At 36.9% G+C, this 7,998-nt stretch overlaps 1 long non-coding RNA gene across 4 annotated transcripts in view; it reads right to left on the bottom strand.

The window, feature by feature from the left end:
• Positions 1–205: 205 nt before the first annotated feature.
• The window catches only part of LOC127502923 (uncharacterized), a 31,193-nt gene continuing 23,400 nt past the window's right edge, over positions 206–7,998 (bottom strand). For all 4 annotated transcript variants that reach the window (XR_007926963.1, XR_007926960.1, XR_007926961.1 and 1 more), the window contains exons 3-6: positions 7,304–7,376; positions 4,789–4,954; positions 3,093–3,206; positions 206–1,170 (exon numbers count right to left, since the gene is read on the bottom strand). This is a non-coding gene — a long non-coding RNA (uncharacterized LOC127502923). The remainder of the gene's footprint in view (positions 1,171–3,092; positions 3,207–4,788; positions 4,955–7,303; positions 7,377–7,998) is intronic.

Here is a 7,998-nt window from a genome sequence, read left to right as displayed (position 1 = left end):
TCTAGAATATATGAAAGTTTCATTTTTAAAAATAATTTATAATAAAAAAATGAACTTTTTGATGATATTCTAATTATATGACCAGCACCTGTATGTATATATGTATATATATATATATATATATATATATATATATATATATATATACACTGTATGTATGTATGTATGTATGTATATATATAGAGAGAGAGAGAGATTAAATAAATATAATACATTTGTTTATTTGTATTGTAAAATTATTAAAAACTAAAATAAAATAAAGCTAAACAGAAACATAAAAAGGCTAATATAAATGACAAAGCATATCAAAGTTACTAAATCTAAAATCACAACTAAAAAATTCAAACTGCATCCAATACTTTAAACAATGGCATGTGTTTTGGTCTGTTGGTCCGACCAATTGAAGACAGGGGAATATGTTTGAAAACAATCATAATTTTGCACGTTTGGTAACGCTAAAGGTGCAGAAATTCAATATAGTTAGCCACTTTCGTTAGTAGCAAACTACATTTTCAAACTACTAACCTTCCCAAGATAATAGCTACAGAAAGCAGCAAACTGGGAAGAAATGCCGGCTGTTGTCCAGGGAGAAATCAGTGCTAATTAGAAAATTTGGCCCCGGTTCAGATGGATTGACACGTCTCTCGGCTGATCCGTCCTTCCTCATGGACTGCGTGTTACTTCATACGGGGGATTTTCCACTTAGCCGAGTGGATTTCGCATCATTTCTTGTCAGTTTGCTTTGTTTGTGTGAGGTGAGCGGACGTGCATCTACGATAGACACTAATCTCCGTCTCATCAGAGCGACGGGTGCGAGGCATTTATGGCAGATGTCCATTAGCAGCCGATCAGCAGGGTCTGTCTCCACAGGGGCCGTGACAGGTCTGAGTGTGTGTGTGTGTGTAAGAGAGAGAGAGAGAGAGCGTGTATTACGGATCCGGCTCTGTGCTGGTCCTGTGGAGTTCTCCCTCGCCCCACACGAGCGTCTCGGACACAAGCTGCCGTCCTCCCCCCCGCCTCTGAGATCAGGAACCCACTTATCCAGCCACGCCATTGTCTAGTGTGTCCACACACATCTGTTATGCTTGGGCAACACCGCCGCTGACAGACAGTCCATTGTTCCTGTGGCCGGTAGGAGGACGCAGTCACAGTTTGGGGTAATTGCCGCTCCTAATTAGTTCAAGACACACACACAAAATTGCTTTTTAATTAAATGCCATCCAGCCTCTAATGAGCAATCAATATCAACCAATAAAAAGAGACAACATATCCAGAATCCAAGCGGGATAAAGCATAGAATAGGTTTTCTGAAGAAAATGCTCATGCAAAAGTAACTGCCATAGGCATTCAAGTCAGTTGCCAGGGTGTTGCTATGCAAGTATTCTAACCCCCGGTTTCACAGACAAGGCTTAAGCCTAGTCCCAGACTAAAATGCATGTTTGAGCTGTTTTAACTGAAAGCAAATTGTACTGACATATCTTAAAATATGTCAGTGTCATTGTTTTGTCTCAAGACGCATACCAGTAATGTTTTTTTATAAGACATGTTTTTAAAAGCTACTTAAAGGGTTAGTTCACCCAAAAATGAAAATTCTGTCATTAATTACTCACCCTCATGACGTTCCACACCCGTAAGACCTTCGTTAATCTTCGGAACACAAATTAAGATATTTTTGATAAAATCTGATGGCTCAGTGAGGCCTCCATTGACAGCAAGATAATTAACACTTTCAATGCCCAGAAAGCTACTAAAGATATATTTAAAACAGTTCATGTGACTACAGTGGTTCAATCTTAATGTTATGAAGCAATGAGAATACTTTTTGTGCGCCAAAAAAAACAAAATAATGACTTTATTCAACAATATCTAATGATGGGCTATTTCAAAATACTGCTTCATGAAGCTTCAAAGCTTTACGAATCTTTTGTTTTGAATCAGTGGTTCGGAGCGTGTATCAAACTGCCAGAGTCACATGAACTATTGAAATTTTGAAACGTTTCAAAACACTTAACGAAGCCTCGTTTACTGAAATCACGTGACTATGGCAGTTTGATACACGCTCCGAACCACTGATTTGAAACAAAAGATTCGTAAAGCTTCGAAGCTTCATGAAGCAGTGTTTTGAAATCGCCCATCACTAGATATTGTTGAAAAGTCGTTATTTTGCTTTTTTGGCACACAAAAAGTATTCTCGTCACTTCATAACATTAAGGTTGAAACACTGTAGTCACATGAACTGTTTTAAATATGTTTTTAGTACCTTTCTGGCAATTGTTAATTATCTTGCTGTCAATGGAGGCCTTACTGAGCCATCGGATTTTATCAAAAATATCTTAATTTGTGTTCCGAAGATGAACGAAGGTCTCACGGGTGTGGAGCGACATGAGGGTGAGTAATTAATGACAGAATTTTCATTTTTGGGTGAACTAACCCTTTAAATGTCCTAATTGAACTAAGGCCTAATCCTGGCTAAATCTTAGCCCTGTCTGTGAAACCAGGCCTGAGTAATATTAATAGTGATGCTTGACGTAGCAAAAAACTAGTAAAATATTTAAGAAATTAACAATTCTATTCAGCATGGATGCATTAAATTGATCAAAATTGACAGTAAAAGATGTTAATAATGTTACAAAATATTTCTATTTTAGAATGTTGGGAAAAAAAATATACAGAAATATTGAGCAGCACAACTGTTTCTAACTGATAATCAGAAATGTTTCTTAGCAGAAAATCATCATATTAGAATGATTTTTGAAGGATCATGTGACACTGAAGACTGGAGTAATGATGCTGAATATTCAGCTTTGATTACAGGAATAAATTACATTTTAACATATATTCACATAGAAAACAGTTATTTTAAATTGTAATAATATTTCACAATATTACTGTTTTTAGTATTTTTGATCAAATAAATGCAGCCTTAGAGAGCAAAATCTTACAGACCACAAAATTTTAAAAAGATAGTATATGTAAAGAAAGGAGAAAGAAAGAAAAAGGGGTGAGTGAGGCTGGTCTTGATTAATCCCAGAATGCCGAGATGTCCCATGTTGCCATGGATTCTGTAACCTGATAATGTGAACAGACTGTACCGTCACTGTGGGAATATGGGCGGCTTTCACCTCATCTCACAACTCAGGTCCTCTCTGAACTCCCTGTGGGCCGCTGGCTGACACAGACCTGCTAATGATGACGGGAACCGTAACCTGTAGATGCAAGAGGGGGAAAAAAAAAACAGAACTCCATCTGTACCCAAAATCACAATTAATGCATATGTAGCTTTACAAGCCACTCATTATTTAAAAGTTAGGCTACATGTTACTTTCAAAAAATAGTTAACTAAATTAAAGGTATGTAAGGGAACAATATCTTTTTAAATGTATCAGATGATGTCATTTGTAATTTTACAATTAAACAAAAAACAATTGGAGGAGCAGCATTAAACTTGACAACTAATAAAACTAGAAACACTCAAACTACATAACAGAATCAAAAACATAGGGACAAACAGCAGCATTTAACTAAATTAATTAGTGAATCATTCATATTAAATATCCAAACGAATCAATTAGCAGGCTCCTCACGGACAATCTGATGTGTATTATACATAATATGGCAAAACAGCAAGATCCAATGTGATTAGTTGGCTTCACACAATTCCAAGAAATCTAGGTTTTACAGTAAGTCTGCCGGTAAAGTCATGTTGACAAGGTACCAGGCTGCAAAAAGCACTTCTTAGGAAGAACCAGACACTAGATTTGCACAGGTCAATGCAACAAATCTTTGAAACATATTGAAAAGTTTGAACTGTGGTCACAATAGCTTAAAAAGATGAGCAGTCTGCCTTTGCGTAACTATGAGCTCTTTTCCAGTGATCAACCTCATCAGAAAGCTCTCTAGACCAGTCAGATTTTAAGAGGGTTACTAGATGGATTGCTGCACAAATTCAGTTTGTGAAATGTAGTGAAACTGCAGTCAGAATAGTGTGCTGACTGCAATGACTCGATTAAAATTTCATTTGACCGTTCTGTGCATGGTATTCTGACAGAAGAGAGATTCAGGAGTGAAGATTCAAGCCTTCAGTGTGCTGTCGAAGACATTTTGAGCACATATACCTGGCAGCTGTTCACAGAATCAGCAACGTACTTATGTAGAGTCGGCCAGCAGAAATAAGTCTTCACCAGTACAGTTGTATTTGGAATGCCTGGATGACCAGCGCTCAGCCAGGAGGGAATTCGTCGGATTAACTGTCGTTTTACTAGTTACCGTTCTGTAGCTCCCTTCAAATAAGAGCAGTGGCGGCGGAACTAAACCCTCAAATGGAACGGTGATAAAACTGCAAATCCTTGAAAATTCTACAATTCTTTGGTTGCTTGTGGCCATTCTGGTTTTCTGGATCTCTGAGGCCTGTTTGAAAATTGTATGAAAACATTTAGATATTAGACTATTTATTTATGATATAGTGTTATGAGAGTAAGTAAATCTTTTGAGCATTTAACTGAGAATCTTAGTTTCAGATTGTTTAATGAATATCTCATACAGTGTTCCCAATTGTTCCCAAATGGGTAATTAAATAGTTTAAGCTGATGATATTAATGTACAAACACACACACATATATATATCTTCTTGAGACAATGCAATTTTTATACACTTCAGAATTAACATATATAAAAGTACAACAACAAAAGGGGTCAAATTTTCATCACAATATAAATCAAGTGACTGAATGAGTGCAATATATTTCAAACCTTGTTCTCAGGAGTTCTAGGAAGAAAAATAATTCTCACAACAAATTGCACAGGTGAGGCGATGCTACAGGTGTTGAGGTCAGTGAAAGGTCCAGGTGACCATCTGCCCATGTGACGGCTCGCAGAGATCAGAGAGGATGTGAGAGAGTGTGATCAACCTGAAATCAGCCGAGATTAAAGCCAAAACAGCAGCAGCGTGCCAACACTGAGGAATAAAAGAGGAAAATAAACACTGGATGAGGCAGATAGAATGACAGAACGATAGATAGATAGATCAATCAATAGATAAAACAATACAACAATAGAATGATAGAATGAATGATAGATCGATAGAACGAAGGAATGAAAGAAGGAACGATAGACAGACAAATAGATAGATAGATAGATAGATAGATAGAACGACAGACAGATAGATAGAATGACAGACAGACAGACAGATGATAGATAGACAGATAGATAGATAGACAGATAGATAGATAGATAGAATGATAGACACAGACAGACAGACAGAGACAGATACATAGACAGATAGACAGAATGATAGACAGACAGACAGATACAGATAGATAAACAGATAGACAGACAGAATGATAGACAGACAGACAGACAGACAGACAGATAGATAGATAGATAGATAGAGACAGACAGATAGATAGATAGATAGATAGATAGAACGACAGACAGACAGACAGACGATGATAGATAGACAGACAGATAGATAGACAGATATAGATAGATAGATAGATAGATAGATAGAATGATAGACAAACAGACAGACAGACAGATAGATAAACAGATAGACAGAATGACAGATAGATAGATAGACAGACAGACAGACAGACAGACAGACAGACAGATAGACAGATAGACAGATAGATAGATAGATAGACAGACTGACAGATAGATAGACAGAAAGACAGACAGACAGACAGACAGATAGATAGATAGATAGATAGATAGACAGACAGACAGACAGAGACAGACAGACAGACAGACAGACAGACAGACAGATAGATAGATAGATAGATAGATAGATAGATAGCTAGATAGATAGATAGATAGTCAGATAGATAGACAGAAAGATAGACAGACAGACAGACAGACAGAATGAAAGACAGATAGATAGATAGATAGATAGATAGATAGATAGACAGACAGAATGAAAGACAGATAGACAGAATGAAAGACAGACAGACAGACAGAATGACAGACAGATAGATAGATAGATAGACAGACAGAATGAAAGACAGACAGACAGAATGAAAGACAGATAGATAGATAGATAGATAGATATGAATCAGATCTCAGCTCTGTTAATGGATCTTCTCATCTCTGATCAAAGGTGTGCGTGTGTCTTATATTAATCATCTGTGTTTTTCCTCATTCATGTTACGTCTGCTCAGTGTCTGCATGTGTTTGTACTGGACCTGAAGCCTGCCAGCAGAACCATCCAGATGCCACAAACACACGTTCATAACATTAAGTACACAAGCTGTGTTCTGACTGCACCAGTAATGCATTAAAGTACAGAGAGAAGGGAGGCTGGGGAGACGGCTGTGCTCGTACATTAAGATCCTCTGGGTTTTGTCAATACAGACCCAAAATTACATCACTCACTCACATCACTGTATGCATCTTCTGCTTTAAGAGGTAGACAATATGTGTGGAATGAACTGAATGGATATTCCAGCTCAAGATCAATGCATTTGAACTACATTTTTTGGACAATGTGAATAAATAACAAGCAATATAAACAGGACGCCTGGAGCCAGTCTAAATAAATAATTCATAGATGCACATAAACGCAGATTAGTACAGTGATGGCTTTTCATTCACAAGATGAATACCATAAGTGAATGGAAGTTGTCACACACAGTGTAAATATTAGAACAGTTAACAAATAACACATTCATAGTCAATATTTCAAGTTAAAACTAGATGGAAGAAGCAAAAATGCTTTGTTTTTTCTAAACTGTCAGATACTCATTGTTTTTATGGGTTATGTAAAAGCCAAAGCCAAAGAGAACGAAGCTCCTGGATGTTTTCTGCCCTAGGGGAGGATTGCATTTAATCCAGGCTTTAGAGAGAGGCCTATCTGAACATAATCTCCAGATTAAAAACACAAGCGTTTAATTCAGAGCCCTCTTTCACAGCCTCTCTATACCATTCTGTAAATATTATAGAGGCCATTCATTAGTGCACACACACCACAGCACTACGCATGTCTACATACAGATGGGCGATTGACTGAAAATGAAATATTTAACTCCTTCAAACTGTTTTATGCGTAAATGTGTTACCACATTTATCACGTTTGTAGAAGATCTGATCATGTAACGTGATGGTGTGGATGGTAATGATGTATGATGGTAAAGACATTTATTTTTAGATAAAATTGTAAAATATGTGCTCTTCTGCCAACTCTCATTTCCATCATAATTTATTATCTATTTGGAAACACTACAGCAAACAATTTATATGAAGTGATTTAGTATCAGTCTTAAAATGTATAAAATACCAAGAGTTCTGCACATTAAGGTTGACCTGGTGTTACCTCTTACTGTGAGACACAGGAGAGAGCAAATATCTTATCTGAGGTCCTTGGTTGGTTGTCCTTCCTTCAGCATCTACACACACACACACACACACACACACACACAGTCTGTACAAATCAGGGTAGTTAAATACGGCGCACTTTTACTGCAGCTTCTGTAAATACCTGCTGTGCACCTGAAAAATTAGTGCCCGGATAAATCTGACTAAAGATTTTATTTCAATGCAATAAATGTACGATATTTTAGTTCGATAATGATTTTGATTTAATATTTTGTATTTTTAGGGGATTTTATGGCACTAAATTAATATTATGCAGTCGTTCAGTTAACCAGTTAACAGCCACTTTTTGAGCATAGACCTGAAAATGAAATATCCAACTTAAAGGTGCAATATGTACATTTTAGGAGGATCTATTGACAGAAATGCAGTATAATATACATAACTATGTTTTCAGTGGTGTATAAAGACCTTAAATAATAAACCGTTATGTTTTTATTACCTTACAATGAGCCATTGCTATCTACATACACCGCGGGTCCCCTTACATGTTAAGTCGGCATTTTGTTTTTACAGTAGCCCTAAACAGAGAAACACTCTACAGAGCGTGTTTGCTTGACTGGATACTCTCTGCTGTCGACATCTTTGTCCTGTGTTGGCCACCGTAGTTTCTCTATATTGCAATTCGCAACCTCA

This window comes from Ctenopharyngodon idella, chromosome 20 (assembly GCF_019924925.1).
Source record: "Ctenopharyngodon idella isolate HZGC_01 chromosome 20, HZGC01, whole genome shotgun sequence".
Lineage (NCBI taxonomy): Eukaryota > Metazoa > Chordata > Actinopteri > Cypriniformes > Xenocyprididae > Ctenopharyngodon > Ctenopharyngodon idella.
The sequence above is the reverse complement of the archived record's forward strand: the minus strand, read 5'-3'. Positions and strand labels throughout refer to the sequence as shown.